Source organism: Triticum dicoccoides, chromosome 1A (genome assembly GCF_002162155.2).
Source record: "Triticum dicoccoides isolate Atlit2015 ecotype Zavitan chromosome 1A, WEW_v2.0, whole genome shotgun sequence".
Lineage (NCBI taxonomy): Eukaryota > Viridiplantae > Streptophyta > Magnoliopsida > Poales > Poaceae > Triticum > Triticum dicoccoides.
The window spans coordinates 344,326,415-344,348,825 of NC_041380.1; the positions used below are offsets into that span (position 1 = coordinate 344,326,415).

General features: G+C 40.8%; 1 long non-coding RNA gene across 1 annotated transcript; it reads right to left on the reverse strand.

The window, feature by feature from the left end:
* Nucleotides 1-412: 412 nt before the first annotated feature.
* Nucleotides 413-2,071, reverse strand: LOC119287726. The gene is made up of 3 exons (XR_005140930.1): nt 1,988-2,071; nt 1,256-1,341; nt 413-634 (listed from the first exon to the last, which is right to left on the reverse strand). It is a non-coding gene; the product is annotated as an uncharacterized LOC119287726 (long non-coding RNA).
* Between the last annotated feature and the right edge of the window lie 20,340 nt (nt 2,072-22,411).

A 22,411-nucleotide genomic window follows, 5' to 3' on the forward strand; every position in this document is an offset into this window, starting at 1 on the left:
GAAGACATTTATGACCAAAATACGTCTACTGTGGCGTTTTGGTCACTAGCAACCTCCCCAGGCCACGTAGGCATCCAGCGTGGCAATCTGACGTGGCACAAGATTTAGCCCGGTCCAATTCGATTTTCTACATGGGCCTAGCCCAACAATTCGGCCTATTTGTGTTTTTTCTCATATTAATTTTGGCTAGGTAGATGGGCCAAGCCCAACAATTAAGCCTTCTCATTTTTGGGTCGTGGCCTTTTCCGCTAGAAAGTTTTAGTTTTTTTGTAATATAAAAAAGGTCCACTAGTCAAATGGGTCCCAGATGTCAGGTTCAGGTACGTGGGTCCCAGATAGCAAGTTCATATTCTTCATATTTCAATTTAACAGTAAATAAATAACCAATATTTAAATTGGCACAAACAAAACACACACATAATACTCCAAATATTATCAGCCAGATTCAGTACAGAGCTCCTATTGTACAAATAACATATACTTTACAAGCTCTACACATAATAAGCTCTAACATATAAAAGCTCTACAAGCTCTACACGTGATACGGTGCCCTGGTGTTAACCCTGTAGCTCTACAAGTGTCTTCAATCTTCTTCAACATGGAGCTCCTTCGGTAGCAAGCACAAACTGGGCACCTACATCATCACATGAAGGCAATTTTAGATCATAAAAACGAATGTTCCAAGCACAGTTTAGAGAAAAGAACCAAGTAAATTTGCCCTCAATCATACAAACAAAGTTTAGAGAAAACCAAACATGAACAAGCACTTATTATGCAGGACACATACGTACACATCTCAGGAAAAGCTCGGAAAGAGCAAGGTGTCAGAGCATGATGTTATCGAAAGCATGATTTACAAGTTTGTCTCTAAGACATACGATAGGTGCTTTTCATAGAAGACAGAATAAGTAAAACTATTCATGTTTGCCAACCCAGACTCTAAACAAGACTCTAACCAAGACCATCCAGAAGTGACCCGAAGAGCGACCCAATATAGTGACTGCTACAGTTCATATTTTGATAGTAAAACTGATGTGTAATCATATAGATAATAAAATACATGGCACAATATCAGTACATCTCTAAACAGCCAATAAATCTCATAGTACCACAAGGACATGCACCTGCAGTACATCCTGCATTGCAGGTTCACATCAACAGCTCATAGCAAGGCTATCAGTTCAACAACACTAATACCACCTCAAGCATCAGCAATTAAGAAGAATGAGCACCAAAACAAAAGGGCAGTAGATACCTCTTCAAACTTTTTTTCAAAAATCAGCTCATCCTCTTGACCGCTCCAGATATCGTCCATGTGCATTGCTCAGGAAATTATAAATTCTGGTATAGCACACAAGAAAATATCAGAGTAGAAAAGTGGCATAGAAACTACCAAAAAATTCTCATGCTTATTGTTATTGCAAGAAGGCATCGATCAGATTTTGAAGCTAATAATAATTAACATGTACTTATCACTTGTTGGAGTTGGTTCTGTTCAATTAATCAATAGCAGCATGAGCATAAGCATTAAATCAGCAGCACAAGTGCACACTTCTTCAAGCTAGTAGCAGCCCAGCAGGCTAGCAGCAAAAGCATTCAAACAACTAGAGAAGCACAGTACAGCAGCACAAGCATTCAAAGAGCAGCAAGCCAGCAAGCACCATCCATCAGACCGGTAGCTTAATGGAAGAAAAATCTGAAGAATAAAAGATGTATAGGTTGAGGAAAGATGAGAGGATGCTGGGTTGCTTGTGAAGCTACGACTGCGAGGCTAGCAGGCTAGGGCTATCACATGCCATATCTTATAAACTTAGGCAAGTGTTCTCTGGTTATCCTTAACATCATGCACTAACTTGGGTAATTAGCATCAAACAATACATATCAGTACAAGGCTAGGCAAGATAATAAAGACTTGGGAAAAGATAGCAGAGTTAAAAAAATGATATGTGCCCTTAAAGAGAGCACAGTGTCAAGTGCGGCCACATACATAGGCATTAGCCGCACCCACGACCCCTGGACACTCTCACAACCGAAGAGGAGGTGCCTTGCGTATGGTCTCCTTTGAGTCTGTGAGAGAAAGAACGAGGTGAAGGTCAGTACACGCATCAAGGATGCTGCTGTTCTGGGTCAAGCTAAGTCAAGGGCATAAGAGAATTTAGTCAAAAAATAAAATAACATGTGAACATCTTGCACAAACTATCATCATTTATAAAAAATACAAAACAAATATGCATAAAGTTGTAGCTCATACTTATACTATATCAAGCAATAGCATTTAGCATATTCCAATATGTACTCAACATATTCCAATAAGACAGAAATGCACACACATGGATTCGCAATTAGACTATGCCTCTCTCTCACCGATCTTGCAGTACTATAATGCAGTACTATATGATATGTTCTGGGTCAAGCTAATCAACAGCATACAAACTAATTAGCAGTACTATATATGATGCAGCATACAAACTAATTAGACCAACGACATACAAACTTATTTATAATGCAGTACTATATATGCCTCCGAAAAAACTGGTCGCCGATCTTGAACTCGTGTTTCTTTCTGTGGTTGTGTTGGACATGCAACTCAATTTCTGTTTGTTTAAGACTAGCAGACCAACATGGTATCCAATGGAAAGAAGCAAACAGGGAAAACATTTTAGAGCAGCACAGTCACACCACATTTTTTAGTGAATTACAGTGCTCAAATTGCCACTGACATTGGACATAAGCAGCTGCACAACTAATGCATCAGCAGACAAATAATGAACTAGTATACGCCCTTTTATGCATATTAATGCACATTAAGGAAACATCAATGGCAAAATACCATGACAAAAGCGTAGAAGTCTTTGTGATACTTCTAGAATTATCATACGAAAAGAAGGATTGCGTAATACTCAGAACTCAATCAGCAAACTCAATCAGCAAAACTCTTGTATCAAACACATGTGCATACCCACTTCCTCCCCCTCCTTTGGTTCTCTCATCCTCCCAGCTTGGTACGCCAGCCACTACCCAGTGCCTCTTAAGCACAAGTGCTCCCACAATGCATAGACAGAGTAACGACATGAACCAAGTGTAGAAATGAATAGAAGGTGAAAGTAGACTGTCTCACCTCAGAGTTACTGAAGCGCAGACAGCGGGTAATTAACTGAAACAAGAGTTACTGAAGCTAGCTTACCAGGCTCTACAAAAGAATGGCCGTGGAGAACACACAGGCAAGTCGAGCGAGCCTGCAATCAATCAGGCAACACATCAATTCTGTGAGTGAGAGAAAACCAAACAGTCGAGTAGTTGACTGAAGCTGACAAACAACCGAATAATGGATGGAGTTACACTGTGAGCAGAGCACACATTAGCATCATCATCAATCACGGAGGGCAAGGAAAGCCTTCGACTACCTGAAGAGCATCTTCAGGTTTTTAGGAGGATGGCGCGGAAAAGGAAAGCAGGGGGAGGATGGCGCGGAAAAGGAAAGTAGGGGGCTCACCGAGATGACGAGGATGGCACGGAGGCCGCTGCCCTGCTTGGTCCAAGAGAGCAGGTCGCGAGCTGAGTTCCTGGAGGCGTCCCGCAGCCACGGCGCGGCCTCACAGGTCCCCGCACGGAGGCACTACAGCAGCGGATCCCCGCTGTCGCCGGGTGGCCAGACGCCGCGACGGGACTCGCCATGGCTTCGTCGGGGCCGGATCTAGAGTGCAGGGAGGGCGGGGAGGAGGGGAGCAGTTGCACGAGGGGAACGAGCCGCCGGAGACCCGATGATCCCGATGACGTCGTCACCGTCCTGATTGCCGGAGGCCCGTGGCCGGCGTGAAGCACGCACGCGCGCGCCGGCAAGAAAGCCGACCACGACGCCATGGTCGTGCCTGGACTGGTGGATCTGGGGGGTGAAGGCTAGGGGAGAGGGTCCATGGCGGAGACAAGGTTGGCGGTGGTTGGTGGGGGTGGCCGGGGACGGGGAGGAAAGGAGGCCGGGGACAGGGAGGAGGTGGCGGCGGCGGCGACGAAACGAGGACGAGGGAGGAGACAGGCGGCGGCGGGGGAAAAGGGAGCGGGAGCGGCAGCGGCAATGGGGATAAGTGAGCTAGGGTTTTCATGGGTGTATGAGGATGAGAGGGAGGGGGAGAGCGACGAGGGGGGGTGTGTGGGCTGCCGTTGGATCCAGGCGCATCCGACGGTGCTAATCCATGATCCACGTGAGATGGTTTTGGACCAATCAAAACACAGTACCCCTTTGATGATTTTAAGACCATTTAAATTGGTCATAATTGATTGAAAATAAGATGTTAAAACATGTTTGCTATTTGATGGCCTAGAAAATTTATAAAAACAAATAGAAATCAAAAACTTTGCATTGTGTCACCAAGTGTAACCTACTTTTCAGTAAGAACAAACTTTGAATAATGCAAATATCATAAAAAAGTGTTCTCGGAAATAAGTTTTCTGTAAGAGAATTATTTTTCGAGTGCCCAAAATGATTTTTATGAGGAACCTAGCAAATATTTGTTGCAAATTTGGGCCACATCAATTTTATAAAATCTTAGGTCGTTTAATGTTCAGTTGACCAAATGTTGCCTAAGGAAGTTTTCATTTTCTTTGGACGAAAAATTCATTTTCCATTTTTTCGAGTGCCCAAAATGAGTTTTTTTGTGAAGGTCCTACCATATATTTGTTGCAAAATTGTACCTAATCAATTTTCTAAAATGCTAGGACATATTTAATGCACAATTGACCAAATGGTTGGGTGTAAAAAGTTTTGATCCACCTCTCGTGAAAAAGACAAATTTCCATCGATTTAGGTGGAAGCGGGTCAAATTTGAACTGTAGCTACCACATAGTTTGCTCTTTATTTTTTCCAAAAATAATTTCTAGGTACATAAGTATCTATTTAATCATAGAAACACCAAAAAAATTCCAAGATTCAACCACTAGCTAGGAACGCTCAAGCCCGCCGTTTTGACCGCATTTTGAAACGGGCATAAAAAATTCAAAAAAAAATCAAAAAATTGGAAAACCTTCGCATTGCGTCATCATATGTGACCAAGTTACCAGGAAAAATAATAAACTTGTAATACGACAATTATTTTAAAAAAGTGTCCTCAGAAACGAGCTATCAAGTGTGAAGATTCATGGCTTTCAAGCCAAATGATCAATCTTATGGCCACATTCATGACATAGTTTTTTCAAATGATCTCATATTGTGCACAAGGGTGCATATTGGAATGGCAAACAATGTTGCCAAAGGAAGTTTTCATTTTCTTTGGACGAAAAAACAATTTTCCATTTTTCGAGTGCCCAAAAGGAGGTTTTTTTGTGAAGGACCTCCCAAATAATTGTTGCAAAATTGGACCAAATCATTTTTCTAAAATACTAGGAAATATTTAATGCACAATTTACAAAATGGTTGGGGTGTAAAAAGTTTTGATCCACCTCTCGTGAAAAAGACAAATTTCCGCCGATTCAGCTGGAAGCGGGTCAAATTTGAACTGCAGCTGCCTCATAGTTTGCTATTTATTTTTTTCCAAAAATCATTTCTAGGTACATAAGTGTCTATTTAATCAGAGAAACACCAAAAAAATTCTAAGATTCAACCACTAGCTAGGAACGGTCATTCCCGCCGTTTTGACCGCATTTTGAAACGGGCATAAAAATTTCAAAAAAAAAATCAAAAAATTGGAAAACCTTCGCATTGCGTCATCATATGTGGCCAAGTTCCCAGGAAAAATAATAAACTTGTAATACGACAATTATTTTAAAAAAGTGTTCTCAGAAACGAGCTATCACGTGTGGAGATCAAGGGCTTTCAAGCCAAATGATCAATCTTATGGCCATATTCATGGCATAGTTTGTTCAAATGATCTCATATTGTGCACAAGGGTGCATATTGGAATGGCAAATAATGTTGCCTAAGGAAGTTTTCATTTTCTTTGGACGAAAAAACCATTTTCCATTTTTCGAGTGCCCAAAAGGAGGGTTTTTTGTGAAGGACCTCCCAAATAATTGTTGCAAAATTGGACCAAATCATTTTTATAAAATACTATGACATATTTAATGCACAATTTACAAAATGGTTGGGGTGTAAAAAGTTTTGATCCACCTCTCGTGAAAAAGACAAATTTCTGCCAATTCAGTTGGAAGTGGGTCAAATTTGAACTGCAGCTGCCTCATAGTTTGCTATTTATTTTTTCCAAAAAACATTTCTAGGTACATAAGAGTCTATTTAATCAGAGAAACACCAAAAAAATTCCAAGATTCAACCACTAGCTAGGAACGGTCATTCCCGCCATTTTGACCACATTTTGAAACGGGCATAAAAAATTTAAAAAAATAAAAAATTGGGAAACCTTCGCATTGCGTCATCATATGTGGCCAAGTTCCCAGGAAAAATAACAAACTTGTAATACAACAATTATTTTAAAAAAGTGTTCTCAGAAACGAGCTATCACGTGTGGAGATCAATGGCTTTCAAGCCAAATGATCAATCTTATGGCCACATTCATGGCATAGTTTGTTCAAATGATCTCATATTGTGCATAAGGGTGCATATTGGAATGGAAAATAATGTTGCCTAAGGAAGTTTTCATTTTCTTTGGACGAAAAAACCATTTTCCATTGTTCGAGTGCCCAAAAGGAGGGTTTTTTGTGAAGGACCTCCAAAATAATTGTTGCAAAATTGGACCAAATCATTTTTCTAAAATACTAGGACATATTTAATGCACAATTGACAAAATGTTTGGGTGTAAAAAGTTTTGATCCACCTCTCGTGAAAAAGACAAATTTCCGCCGATTCAGTTGGAAGCGGGTCAAATTTGAACTGTAACTGCCTCATAGTTTGCTATTTATTTTTTCCAAAAATCATTTCTAGTTACATAAGTACCTATTTAATCATAAATACATGCTTTGGTGGCGATACGTCGAGGTTTGGACGGTGGCCGAGGGCTCCAACTCTAGAGCGCGTAAACTCGCATGCCCGTCGCGTGGTCACCGCGTGACCGTGGCGTTGCCATGTGTTCTGGGCGGCCTGGGCATGTCTAGTGGGTTGGGAACTCCCCAGGTAGGTGCTAGGAAGAAAATTTCAACATAAGATTCTCACGAGGAGACCGATCGATGCTCAAACATGAATTAGCAGCCAAGTGTTTGATTAGCGGTACAGGAAATGTACATGGCTAATGGGCGTGTGTTTTGGCTGAGGATGATCAGTTACTAAGAAGACCGTCTTCACAAATTTTCAGCTCAAAAGGAGGAGCCTAGGTGGTACTTGCTTTGCAAAGTACCACACTAGACATAAATACGAATATTGAAGCTGGGCTCAAAATAATGAATGGATTGAGCTGGCATTTGGTGGAGGATGGTTATTTGGGCATAGGAAAGCACTGTAGAAAATGGATACTATTTGGACATGCCAAAGTGGTACTTCCTTCACAAACTATTGTTTTGAACAGAATAGGAAAATGAATATTTTTGAATTATTTTTGAACTAGGCAAGGAAGGTTTTTACATATTTGACGAAGATATGACCCAAAGAATTTATGAGATTTTTTTGGGAATTTTGGGAATGACAGAAATATAGGTTGCTTCACAAGCTAGGGCAAAAACTGCCACATGGACATGACACATAGGCAAAACTGATGAGGTGGCGCCTAGTCATAGCAAGCCACCACAATTTACAAGGCTATGACCATCTATATTGGTCGTTAACAACTAGAAGTAAGGCAGCGGACTAGCGATGTTTGCTTTATGACCATTTCCTCTAATGAAATTATGACCTTTCTGACCAAAATGGTCGTTATGGTTTAGGGTTTAGAGCCCCCCAGACAGCTTTTGACCAATTGGTCTAAAATGGTCATAAATTTATGATCAATTCTTCGAGGGTCACTAATAGAAGGTCATAAGTTGACATATTTCTTGTAGTGGTAGTGGGGTAATGTTAGTGAACCTCGCAAATATGAATTTAAAGAATTTCTTGCTAGTATCACTGTGGGGGAATCTAGAGAAATAACACAAGCTACCATAGGGAGCATTCATTTTCTTGCCATACATTATTTTGCTCTCTTCGTAGGAAGATGCATTAACGGTAAGGATGAAGCATGTCACATGTGTGTTCCTGATCTTAGTGTTCTCAAGAGTGCTGTATTAGGAGATAGACAATATAACTTGGGGGCCATTGTTGCACGTAGGTTGCATAATAATAGTATTGATGGAGATTTCTTTGGTGGAATTTATGCAGCCCGTTTAGCTGATTTTCTTGAGATACCCATACGCGGAGATGAAATTGAGTTGCCTCCTGCTTATTAGATTATAATGCCATGGTTCGTCATCAATTTGTTGAGAGGAACAATCAGTTCCTCTAGTACCGACTAATCTTTGACATACGACGCACCTATCACATCGCTCTCCCTGCTCCTACTTTCTGTGACTTTCAGGTAAAAGGGAGATATATATGTTATAACCAGGGAGGAGGCGAATGAGTACGATAGGAGGACGGAGGCATCTCAGTATAACCCCAGCTTCAACTTCGGATACCCACCAAGCCAGCCTTGGCCATATACCAACTTAGGCCAAAAGCCTAAGCTTAGGGGAATACGTACTTCTCACCGACATTACATTCATGTTCACACACTCATGCCAGTTGTCGGTTCTCACAATTTTTCATTGTATCATCCATGCTAGTTTATTTTCCTTTTAAGCATTCTTCTTGTGTGTTTGAAAAACCTTAATTAAAACCATAAAAAATTAGTTGTAGCTTTTAGCTAGTTTACCTTCCATGCTTGTAGTAGTAGTAGTAATTAAAAGAAAACCAAAAAAAAGATTTCTCGTTCTTCTTTTGCTTGTTGGGAGCTTTCCCGTGTAAATAGTTTTATTTCTTTTTTTTGTTCTTTGGGGGTCGAGAGGAGAAGACCATAATGAAACTGTTGAGTGGCTCTTATATGCATTATTGATCTAACAAAGATCCCATATTACCTTGTCTTCTCTCATGAGTTGAATGCTTGCAGATTCCAGCTTAGTCCAATGCACATGCACTATTATTATTATCCACACTATTCGGTTGTGCAAGTGAAAGGCAATAATGACGACATATGATGAATTGATTGAGATGAGAAAAGCTGGTATGAACTCGACCTCTCTTGTTTTTGTAAATATGATTAGTTCATCGTTCCTGATTCAGCCTATTATGAATGAAAATTAGAGATTATAGTTGCTTATGCCATGCTTAATTTGCTAGGAGTTTATAATGGTTTACCTTGCGTGCCAACATGCTATTAAAATGGTTGTGATGTGGTATGATGGGGTGGTATCCTCCTTTGAACGATTCGAGTGGCTTGACTTGGCACATGTTCACGCATGTAGTTGAAATAAATCAACATAGCCTCTACGATATTTATGTTCATGGTGAATTATATCCTACTCATGCTTGCATTTAGTGTTGATTAATTTTAATGCATGTTCATAACTGTTGTCGCTCTCTAGCTGGTCGCTTCCCAGTCTCTTTCTAGCCTTCACTTGTACTAAGCGGGAATACTGCTTGTGCATCCAATTCCATAAACCCCAAAGTTATTCCATATGAGTCCACCATACCTTCCTATAAATGGTATCTACCTGCAGTTCCAAGTAATTTTGTATGTCCCAAACTCTAAACCTTCAAATAAACATTCTGTTTTGTATGCCCAAATAGCTCATGTATCAACTAGGGCTGTCTGTATCTTCCATGCTAGGCAGGTTATTCTCAAGAGGAGTGGACTCCGCTCCTCATTCACGAGAAAATGGTTGGTCACTGATAACCCACAAGTATAAGGGATCGCAACAGCTTTCGAGGGTAGAGTATTCAACCCAAATTTATTGATTCGACACAAGGGGAGCCAAAGAATATTCTCAAGTATTAGCAGCTGAGTTGTCAATTCAATCACACCTGGAAACTTAGTATCTGCAGCAAAGTGTTTAGTAGCAAAGTAATATGATAGTGATGGTAACGGTAACAAAAGAGTAACGAAAGCAAAGTAATGTTTTTGGTATTTTGTAGTGATTGTAACAATAACAACAGGAAAGTAAATAAGCGTAAACCAGTATATGGAAAGCTCATAGGCATCGGATCAATGATGGGTAATTATGCCGGATGTGGTTCATCATGTAATAGTCATAACATAGGGTGACACAGAACTAGCTCCAATCCGTCAATGTAATGTAGGCATGTATTCCGAATATAGTCATACGTGCTTATGGAAAAGAACTTGCATGACATCTTTTGTCCTACCCTCCCGTGGCAGCGGGGTCCTTACGGAAACTAAGGGATATAAGGCCTCCTTTTAATAGAGAACCGGAACAAACCATTAACACATAGTGAATACATGAACTCCTCAAACTACGGTCATCACCGGTAGGTATCCCGATTATTGTCACTTCGGAGTTAACGGATCATAACACATAATAGGTGACTATAGACTTGCAAGATAGGATCAAGAACACTCATATATTGATGAAAACATAATAGGTTCATATCTGAAATCATGGCACTCGGGCCCTAGTGACAAGCATTAAGCATAGCAAAGTCATAGCAACATCAATCTCAGAACATAGTGGATACTAGGGATCAAACCCTAACAAAACTAACTCGATTACATGATAAATCTCATCCAACCCATCACCGCCCAGCAAGCCTACGATGGAATTACTCACGCACGGTGGTGAGCATCATGAAATTGGTGATGGAGGATGGTTGATGATGACGATGGTGACAAATCCCCCTCTCCGGAGCCCCGAACGGACTCCAGATCAGCCCTCCCGAGAGGTTTTAGGGCTTGGCGGCGGCTCCGTATCGTAAAACGCGATGAAATCTTCTCTCCTATTTTCCTCCCCAAAAGCAGTTATATAGAGTCGGAGTTGGAGTCGGGAGGTCTCCAGGGGGCCCACGAGGTAGGGGGGCGCGCCCTAGGGGGGTGCGCCCCCACCCTCGTGGCAAGGGTGTGGGCCCCCTGGTCTTCATCTTGGGCGAGGATTTTTTATTATTTATTGTAAGATATTCCGTGGAGTTTCAGGTCATTCCGAGAACTTTTGTTTTCTGCACATAAAACAACATCATGGCAATTTTGCTGAAAACAGCGTCAGTCCGGGTTAGTTCCATTCAAATCATAGAAGCTAGAGTCCAAAACAAGGGCAAAAGTGTTTGGAAAAGTAGATACGACGGAGACATATCAACTCCCCCAAGCTTAAACCATTTCTTGTCCTCAAGCAATTCAGTTGACAAACTGGAAGAAATAAAGAAAAACGTTTACAAGCTCTGTTTGCTCTTGTTGTTGTAAATATGTCAAGCTAGCATTCAAGTTTTCAGCAAAGATTATAACTAACCATATTTGCAATAATTCTTAGGTCTCATGATTACCCATATCAATAGCATAATCAACTAGCAAGCCATAATAATAAATCTCGGATGACAACACTTTCTCAAAACAATCATAATATGATATAACAAGATGGTATCTCGCTAGCCCTTTCTGAGACCGCAAAACATAAATGCAGAGCACCTTTAAAGATCAAGGACTGACTAGACATTGTAATTCATGGTAAAAGAGATCCAATCATAGTCATAACCAATATAAATTAACAGTGATGAATGCAAATGATAGCTGCGCTCTCCAGCTAGTGCTTTTAATAAGAGGGTGATGACTCAACATAAAAGTAAATGGATAGGCCCTTCGCAGAGGGAAGCAAGGATTTGTAGAGGTGCTAGAGCTCGGTTTTGAAATAGAGGTGAATAATATTTTGAGCGGTATACTTTCATTGTCAACATAACAACCAAGAGATGGCGATATCTTCCATGCTACACACATTATAGGCGGTTCCCAAACAGAATGGTAAAGTTTATACTCCCCCTCCACCAACAAACATCAATCCATGGCTTGCTCGAAACAACGAGTGCCTCCAACATACATCAGGTCCCAGGGGGAGTTTTTTGAAATTATTTTTGGTTTAGTTTGCATAAAGCATGGGACTGGGCATCCCGGTGACCAGCCATTTTCTCGTGAGTGAGGAGCGGAGTCCACTCCTCTTGAGAATAACCCGCCTAGCATGGAAGATACAAGCAGCCCTAGTTGATACATGAGCTATTCGAGCATACAAAACAGGATGATTATTTGAAGGTTTAGAGTTTGGCACATACAAATTTACTAGGAATGGCAGGTAGATACCGCATATAGGAAGGTATAGTGGACTCATATGGAATAACTTTGGGGTTTAAGGGATTGGATGCACAAGTAGTATTCCCGCGTAGTACACGTGAAGGCTAGCAAAAGACTGGGAAGTGACCAACTAGAGAGCGACAACAGCCATGTACATGCATTAAAATTAATAAACATTGGATGAAAGCATGAGTAGGATATAATCCACCATGAACATAAATTTCATGACGGCTATGTTGATTTGTTTCAACTAAATGCGTGAACATGTGCCAAGTCAAGTCACTTAAATCATTCAGAGGAGGATACCACCCTATCATACCACATCATAACCATTTTAATAGCATGTTGGCATGCAAGGTAAACCATTATAACTCATAGCTAATCAAGCATGGCACAAGCAACTATGATCTCTAATTGTCATTGCGAACATGTTTATTCATAACAAGCTGAATCAAGAACGACGAACTCATCATATTTACAAAAACAAAAGAGGTCGAGTTCGTACCAGCTTTTCTCATCTCAGTCACTCCATCATATATCATCATAATTGCCTTTCACTTGCACGACTGAACGATGTGAAGAATAATAAGAGTGCACGTGCATTGGACTAAGCTGGAATCTGCGAGCATTCAATAAACAAGAGAAGACAAAGCAATATGGGATCTTGGTTAAATCAACAATAAAGCATATAAGAGCCACTTCAACAATTTAATCATGGTCTTCTCCTACTGACCTCCAAAGAAAAGAAAAGAAATAAAACTATTTACACGGGAAAGCTCCCAACAAGCAAAAGAAGAACAAGAAATCTTTTTGGGTTTTCTTTTTAATTATTACTACAGCAAGAAAAGTAAACTACTACTATTTTTTTGGTTTTTCTTAAGGTTTATTAAACACACAAGAAGAAAGCATAAAAGGAAATAAACTAGCATGGATGATACAATGAAAAAGTATGAACACCGACATCTAGCAATGAGTGTGTGTGAACATAAATGTAATGTCGGTGAGAAATACGTACTCCCCCAAGCTTAGGCTTTTGGCCTAAGTTGGTCTATGGCCACGGCTGGCCTGGCTGATATCCATAATAATAGTCATTGGGGTCGTATTGTGATGCAGCAGCTATCGCCTGTTGTGCTGCAGCATGGCGACGAGCAGCCTCTTCTCTCCTCTCGTACTCATCTGCCTCCTCTCTAGTAATAGTATATCCTCCTATTACCTGATAATCAAAGAAAGCAGGAGCAGAGAGAGTAATACGGACAGCATGGCGTCTGTCAAAGATTAGTCGGTACTAGAGAGGTGATTTGTTCCTCTCGACAAAATGGTGAGAAACCATAGAATCAAAATCTAAATAAGCAGGAGGCAACTCCATGTCTCCTTCACGGACGTCTATCTCAAGAAATTTAGCTAAGGGGGTTGCGTAAATTCCTCCAAAGAAATCTCCATTATATCTATTATGATGCAACCTACGAGCTACAATGGCTCCCGTATGATAAGATTGGTCTCCTGACACAGCACTCCTGAGAATGCTAAGGTCAGGGACACACATGTGACAAGCTTCATCCTTAGCATTTATGCACCTACCTATGAAGAGAGCAAAATCAGGTCATGGGTTCAAGTCCTGGAAACAGCCTCTTACAGAAATGTAGGAAAGGCTGCGTACTATAGACCCAAAGTGGTCGGACCCTTCCCTGGACCCTGCGCAAGCGGGAGCTACATGCACCAGGTTGCCCTTATGAAGAGAGCAAAATAATGTATAGCAGGAAAGTGAATGCTCCCTATGGTAGCTTGCGTTATATCTCTAGATTCCCCTACAGTCATACTAGCAAGAAAGTTTCTAAATTCAGATTTAGGGGGATCCCTAACACTACCCCATTGTGGAAGTTTGCAAGCAAAAGTGAAATCCTCTAAGTCCATGGTATAAGATTTGTCATAAAGATCAAACATGACTGAAGGAGAATTACGCGAAGATGAATACTCAAACCTCCTCACAAAAGAGCTTGTGAGATCATGATACTGGGGGCATTTGTTTGCCTCAAAGTCCTCAAGACCGGCATTATGCAAATATGCGTTAAATTCTTCTTTAATTCCCGCTCGATCCATAAAGTTTTCAGAAGGCCACTCACAAGGACGCACTGGAGCGTCTCTTGGTGGCTCTTCGTCAGCATCACGCATTGCAAGCCTGGGTCCTTGCTTCCTTGAAGAACCACCTTGGAACATTTTCCTAAGCATTTTTCTTCCTCTGAAAAATTCTGAATTTTTTTAGTAACTTCAAAATAAAAGTAAACCAAACTCAATAGTATTGATAGCAACTACTCCTACAAGTGCCTAGGGCCTATATCATGCATCAAAACTACTTTTGACCATATAAATTTTACATGCAAGCTCAAGAACAGGGTCACCTAAGCAGCAAAAATTTGCAATGAATAAAGCACTAGAACAAAAACTAATTGGACCAATGGATGAGTCACATACCAAGGAACAATCTCCCCAAGCAGTTTTGTGAGAGGTGCTTTGAGCAAGGAGATCGAAAATGGCAGCAAAGAGGGCTGGAACTCGTGCTTGAGTTGGTTTTTCATGTTTGTGGGAGGAAGAAGAAGAGGATGGGTGCAGGAATAAGTGGAGGAGGGCCACTGTGGGCCCACAAGGTAGGGGGCGCGCCCTAGGGGGGTGGGCGTTCCCTCCACCCTCGTGGCAAGGTGGTTGGCCCCCCTGGTGTGTTCTTTGTTCCATAAATCCTCAAATATTCTAGAAAAAATCATATTTAATTTTCAAGGCATTTGGAGAACTTTTATTTTCGAGGTATTTTTATATTGCACGGATAATCAGATAACAGACAAAAAATTGTTTATTTATACTTTATTTCAACTAAATAACAGAAAGTATAGAGAGGGTACAGAAGGTTGTGCTTCCAGTTTCATCCATCTCATGCTCGTCAAAAGGAATCCACTAACAAGGTTGATCAAGTCTTGTTAACAAACTCATTCTGATTAACATGAAACCGGAGAAATTTCGAATAACACTAGGTTACCTCAACGGGGATATGCACATCCCCAGTAATAAGTATATCATATTTGTTCTTGACAGTAGGAAGAGGAAATTCAAAACCTCCAAATATAATCGATGGAAGCAAGGATTTGTAGAGGTGCTAGAGCCCGGTTTTGAAACAGAGGTGAATAATATTTTGAGCGGTATACTTTCATTGTCAACATAACAACCAAGAGATGGCGATATCTTCCATGCTACACACATTATAGGCGGTTCCCAAACAGAATGGTAAAGTTTATACTCCCCCTCCACCAACAAACATCAATCCATGGCTTGCTCGAAACAACGAGTGCCTCCAACATACATCAGGTCCCAGGGGGAGTTTTTTGAAATTATTTTTGGTTTAGTTTGCATAAAGCATGGGACTGGGCATCCCGGTGACCAACCATTTTCTCGTGAGTGAGGAGCGGAGTCCACTCCTCTTGAGAATAACCCGCCTAGCATGGAAGATACAAGCAGCCCTAGTTGATACATGAGCTATTCGAGCATACAAAACAGGATGATTATTTGAAGGTTTAGAGTTTGGCACATACAAATTTACTTGGAACGGCACGTAGATACCGCATATAGGAAGGTATAGTGGACTCATCTGGAATAACTTTGGGGTTTAAGGGATTGGATGCACAAGTAGTATTCCCGCGTAGTACAGGTGAAGGCTAGCAAAAGACTGGGAAGCGACCAACTAGAGAGCGACAACAGCCATGTACATGCATTAAAATTAATAAACATTGGATGCAAGCATGAGTAGGATATAATCCACCATGAACATAAATTTCATGACGGCTATGTTGATTTGTTTCAACTAAATGCGTGAACATGTGCCAAGTCAAGTCACTTAAATCATTCAGAGGAGGATACCACCCTATCATACCACATCATAACCATTTTAATAGCATGTTGGCACGCAAGGTAAACCATTATAACGCATAGCTAATCAAGCATGGCACAAGCAACTATGATCTCTAATTGTCATTGCGAACATGTTTATTCATAACAAGCTGAATCAAGAACGATGAACTCATCATATTTACAAAAACAAAAGAGGTCGAGTTCGTACCAGCTTTTCTCATCTCAGTCACTCCATCATATATCATCATAATTGCCTTTCACTTGCACGACCGAACGATGTGAAGAATAATAAGAGTGCACGTGCATTGGACTAAGCTGGAATCTGCGAGCATTCAATAAACAAGAGAAGACAAAGCAATATGGGATCTTGGTTAAATCAACAATAAAGCATATAAGAGCCACTTCAACAATTTAATCATGGTCTTCTCCTACTGACCTCCAAAGAAAAGAAAAGAAATAAAACTATTTACACGGGAAAGCTCCCAACAAGCAAAAGAAGAACAAGAAATCTTTTTGGGTTTTCTTTTTAATTATTACTACAGCAAGAAAAGTAAACTACAACTATTTTTTTGGTTTTTCTTAAGGTTTATTAAACACACAAGAAGAAAGCATAAAAGGAAATAAACTAGCATGGATGATACAATGAAAAAGTATGAACACCGACATCTAGCAATGAGTGTGTGTGAACATAAATGTAATGTCGGTGAGAAATACGTACTCCCCCAAGCTTAGGCTTTTGGCCTAAGTTGGTCTATGGCCACGGCTGGCCTGGCTGATATCCATAATAATAGTCATTGGGGTCGTACTGTGATGCAGCAGCTATCGCCTGCTGTGCTGCAGCATGGCGACGAGCAGCCTCTTCTCTCCTCTCGTACTCATCTGCCTCCTCTCTGGTAATAGTATATCCTCCTATTGCCTGATAATCAAAGAAAGCAGGAGCAGAGAGAGTAATACGGACAGCACGACGTTTGTCAAAGATTAGTCGGTACTAGAGAGGTGATTCGTTCCTCTCGACAAAATGGTGAGAAACCATAGAATCAAAATCTAAATAAGCAGGAGGCAACTCCATGTCTCCTTCACGAACGTCTATCTCAAGAAATTTAGCTAAGCGGGTTGCGTAAATTCCTCCAAAGAAATCTCCATTATATCTATTATGATGCAACCTACGAGCTACAATGGCTCCCATATGATAAGATTGGTCTCCTGACACAGCACTCCTGAGAATGCTAAGGTCAGAGACACACATGTGACAAGCTTCATCCTTAGCATTTATGCACCTACCTATGAAGAGAGCAAAATAATGTATAGCAGGAAAGTGAATGCTCCCTATGGTAACTTGCGTTATATCTCTAGATTCCCCTACAGTCATACTAGCAAGAAAGTTTCTAAATTCAGATTTAGGGGGATCCCTAACACTACCCCATTGTGGAAGTTTGCAAGCAAAAGTGAAATCCTCTAAGTCCATGGTATAAGATTTGTCATAAAGATCAAACATGACTGAAGGAGAATTACGCGAAGATGAATACTCAAACCTCCTCACAAAAGAGCTTGTGAGATCATGATACTGGGGGCATTTGTCTGCCACAAAGTCCTCAAGACCGGCATTACGCAAATATGCGTTAAATTCTTCTTTAATTCCCGCTCGATCCATAAAGTTTTCAGAAGGCCACTCACAAGGACGCACTGGAGCGTCTCTTGGTGGCTCTTCGTCAGCATCACGCATTGCAAGCCTGGGTCCTTGCTTCCTTGAAGAACCACCTTGGAACATTTTCCTAAGCATTTTTCTTCCTCTGAAAAATTCTGAAATTTTTTAGTAACTTCAAAATAAAAGTAAACCAAACTCAATAGTATTGATAGCAACTACTCCTACAAGTGCCTAGGGCCTATATCATGCATCAAAACTACTTTTGACCATATAAATTTGACATGCAAGCTCAAGAACAGGGTCACCTAAGCAGCAAAAATTTGCAATGAATAAAGCACTAGAACAAAAACTAATTGGACCAATGGATGAGTCACATACCAAGGAACAATCTCCCCAAGCAGTTTTGTGAGAGGTGCTTTGAGCAAGGAGATCGAAAATGGCAGCAAAGAGGGCTGGAACTCGTGCTTGAGTTGGTTTTTCATGTTTGTGGGAGGAAGAAGAATAGGATGGGTGCAGGAATAAGTGGAGGAGGGCCACTGTGGGCCCACGAGGTAGGGGGCGCGCCCTAGGGGGGTGGGCGTTCCCTCCACCATCGTGGCAAGGTGGTTGGCCCCCCTGGTGTGTTCTTTGTTCCATAAATCCTCAAATATTCTAGAAAAAATCATATTTAATTTTCAAGGCATTTGGAGAACTTTTATTTTCGAGGTATTTTTATATTGCACGGATAATCAGATAACAGACAAAAAATTATTTATTTATACTTTATTTCAACTAAATAACAGAAAGTATAGAGAGGGTACAGAAGGTTGTGCTTCCAGTTTCATCCATCTCATGCTCGTCAAAAGGAATCCACTAACAAGGTTGATCAAGTCTTGTTAACAAACTCATTCTGATTAACATGAAACCGGAGAAATTTCGAATAACACTAGGTTACCTCAACGGGGATATGCACATCCCCAGTAATAAGTATATCATATTTGTTCTTGACAGTAGGAAGAGGAAATTCAAAACCTCCAAATATAATCGATGGAAGCAAGGATTTGTAGAGGTGCTAGAGCCCGGTTTTGAAACAGAGGTGAATAATATTTTGAGCGGTATACTTTCATTGTCAACATAACAACCAAGAGATGGCGATATCTTCCATGCTACACACATTATAGGCGGTTCCCAAACAGAATGGTAAAGTTTATACTCCCCCTCCACCAACAAACATCAATCCATGGCTTGCTCGAAACAACGAGTGCCTCCAACATACATCAGGTCCCAGGGGGAGTTTTTTGAAATTATTTTTGGTTTAGTTTGCATAAAGCATGGGACTGGGCATCCCGGTGACCAACCATTTTCTCGTGAGTGAGGAGCGGAGTCCACTCCTCTTGAGAATAACCCGCCTAGCATGGAAGATACAAGCAGCCCTAGTTGATACATGAGCTATTCAAGCATACAAAACAGGATGATTATTTGAAGGTTTAGAGTTTGGCACATACAAATTTACTTGGAACGGCACGTAGATACCGCATATAGGAAGGTATAGTGGACTCATCTGGAATAACTTTGGGGTTTAAGGGATTGGATGCACAAGTAGTATTCCCGCGTAGTACAGGTGAAGGCTAGCAAAAGACTGGGAAGCGACCAACTAGAGAGCGACAACAGCCATGTACATGCATTAAAATTAATAAACATTGGATGCAAGCATGAGTAGGATATAATCCACCATGAACATAAATTTCATGACGGCTATGTTGATTTGTTTCAACTAAATGCGTGAACATGTGCCAAGTCAAGTCACTTAAATCATTCAGAGGAGGATACCACCCTATCATACCACATCATAACCATTTTAATAGCATGTTGGCACGCAAGGTAAACCATTATAACGCATAGCTAATCAAGCATGGCACAAGCAACTATGATCTCTAATTGTCATTGCGAACATGTTTATTCATAACAAGCTGAATCAAGAACGATGAACTCATCATATTTACAAAAACAAAAGAGGTCGAGTTCGTACCCGCTTTTCTCATCTCAGTCAGTCCATCATATATCATCATAATTGCCTTTCACTTGCACGACCGAACGATGTGAAGAATAATAAGAGTGCACGTGCATTGGACTAAGCTGGAATCTGCGAGCATTCAATAAACAAGAGAAGACAAAGCAACATGGGATCTTGGTTAAATCAACAATAAAGCATATAAGAGCCACTTCAACAATTTAATCATGGTCTTCTCCTACTGACCTCCAAAGAAAAGAAAAGAAATAAAACTATTTACACGGGAAAGCTCCCAACAAGCAAAAGAAGAACAAGAAATATTTTTGGGTTTTCTTTTTAATTATTACTACAGCAAGAAAAGTAAACTACAACTATTTTTTTGATTTTTCTTAAGGTTTATTAAACACACAAGAAGAAAGCATAAAAGGAAATAAACTAGCATGGATGATACAATGAAAAAGTATGAACACCGACATCTAGCAATGAGTGTGTGTGAACATAAATGTAATGTCGGTGAGAAATACGTACTCCCCCAAGCTTAGGCTTTTGGCCTAAGTTGGTCTATGGCCACGGCTGGCCTGGCTGATATCCATAATAATAGTCATTGGGGTCGTACTGTGATGCAGCAGCTATCGCCTGCTGTGCTGCAGCATGGCGACGAGCAGCCTCTTCTCTCCTCTCGTACTCATCTGCCTCCTCTCTGGTAATAGTATATCCTCCTATTGCCTGATAATCAAAGAAAGCAGGAGCAGAGAGAGTAATACGGACAGCACGACGTTTGTCAAAGATTAGTCGGTACTAGAGAGGTGATTCGTTCCTCTCGACAAAATGGTGAGAAACCATAGAATCAAAATCTAAATAAGCAGGAGGCAACTCCATGTCTCCTTCACGAACGTCTATCTCAAGAAATTTAGCTAAGCGGGTTGCGTAAATTCCTCCAAAGAAATCTCCATTATATCTATTATGATGCAGCCTACGAGCTACAATGGCTCCCATATGATAAGATTGGTCTCCTGACACAGCACTCCTGAGAATGCTAAGGTCAGGGACACACATGTGACAAGCTTCATCCTTAGCATTTATGCACCTACCTATGAAGAGAGCAAAATAATGTATAGCAGGAAAGTGAATGCTCCCTATGGTAACTTGCGTTATATCTCTAGATTCCCCTACAGTCATACTAGCAAGAAAGTTTCTAAATTCAGATTTAGGGGGATCCCTAACACTACCCCATTGTGGAAGTTTGCAAGCAAAAGTGAAATCCTCTAAGTCCATGGTATAAGATTTGTCATAAAGATCAAACATGACTGAAGGAGAATTACGCGAAGATGAATACTCAAACCTCCTCAGAAAAGAGCTTGTGAGATCATGATACTGGGGGCATTTGTCTGCCACAAAGTCCTCAAGACCGGCATTACGCAAATATGCGTTAAATTCTTCTTTAATTCCCGCTCGATCCATAAAGTTTTCAGAAGGCCACTCACAAGGACGCACTGGAGCGTCTCTTGGTGGCTCTTCGTCAGCATCACGCATTGCAAGCCTGGGTCCTTGCTTCCTTGAAGAACCACCTTGGAACATTTTCCTAAGCATTTTTCTTCCTCTGAAAAATTCTGAAATTTTTTAGTAACTTCAAAATAAAAGTAAACCAAACTCAATAGTATTGATAGCAACTACTCCTACAAGTGCCTAGGGCCTATATCATGCATCAAAACTACTTTTGACCATATAAATTTGACATGCAAGCTCAAGAACAGGGTCACCTAAGCAGCAAAAATTTGCAATGTATAAAGCACTAGAACAAAAACTAATTGGACCAATGGATGAGTCACATACCAAGGAACAATCTCCCCAAGCAGTTTTGTGAGAGGTGCTTTGAGCAAGGAGATCGAAAATGGCAGCAAAGAGGGCTGGAACTCGTGCTTGAGTTGGTTTTTCATGTTTGTGGGAGGAAGAAGAAGAGGATGGATGCAGGAATAAGTGGAGGAGGGCCACTGTGGGCCCACAAGGTAGGGGGCGCGCCCTAGGGGGGTGGGCGTTCCCTCCACCCTCGTGGCAAGGTGGTTGGCCCCCTGGTGTGTTCTTTGTTCCATAAATCCTCAAATATTCTAGAAAAAATCATATTTAATTTTCAAGGCATTTGGAGAACTTTTATTTTCGAGGTATTTTTATATTGCACGGATAATCAGATAACAGACAAAAAATTATTTATTTATACTTTATTTCAACTAAATAACAGAAAGTATAGAGAGGGTACAGAAGGTTGTGCTTCCAGTTTCATCCATCTCATGCTCGTCAAAAGGAATCCACTAACAAGGTTGATCAATTCTTGTTAACAAACTCATTCTGATTAACATGAAACCGGAGAAATTTCGAATAACACTAGGTTACCTCAACGGGGATATGCACATCCCCAATAATAAGTATATCATATTTGTTCTTGACAGTAGGAAGAGGAAATTCAAAACCTCTAAATATAATTGATGGAAGCAAGGATTTGTAGAGGTGCTAGAGCTCGGTTTTGAAATAGAGGTGAATAATATTTTGAGCGGTATACTTTCATTGTCAACATAACAACCAAGAGATGGCGATATCTTCCATGCTGCACACATTATAGGCGGTTCCCAAACAGAATGGTAAAGTTTATACTCCCCCTCCACCAACAAACATCAATCCATGGCTTGCTCGAAACAACGAGTGCCTCCAACATACGTC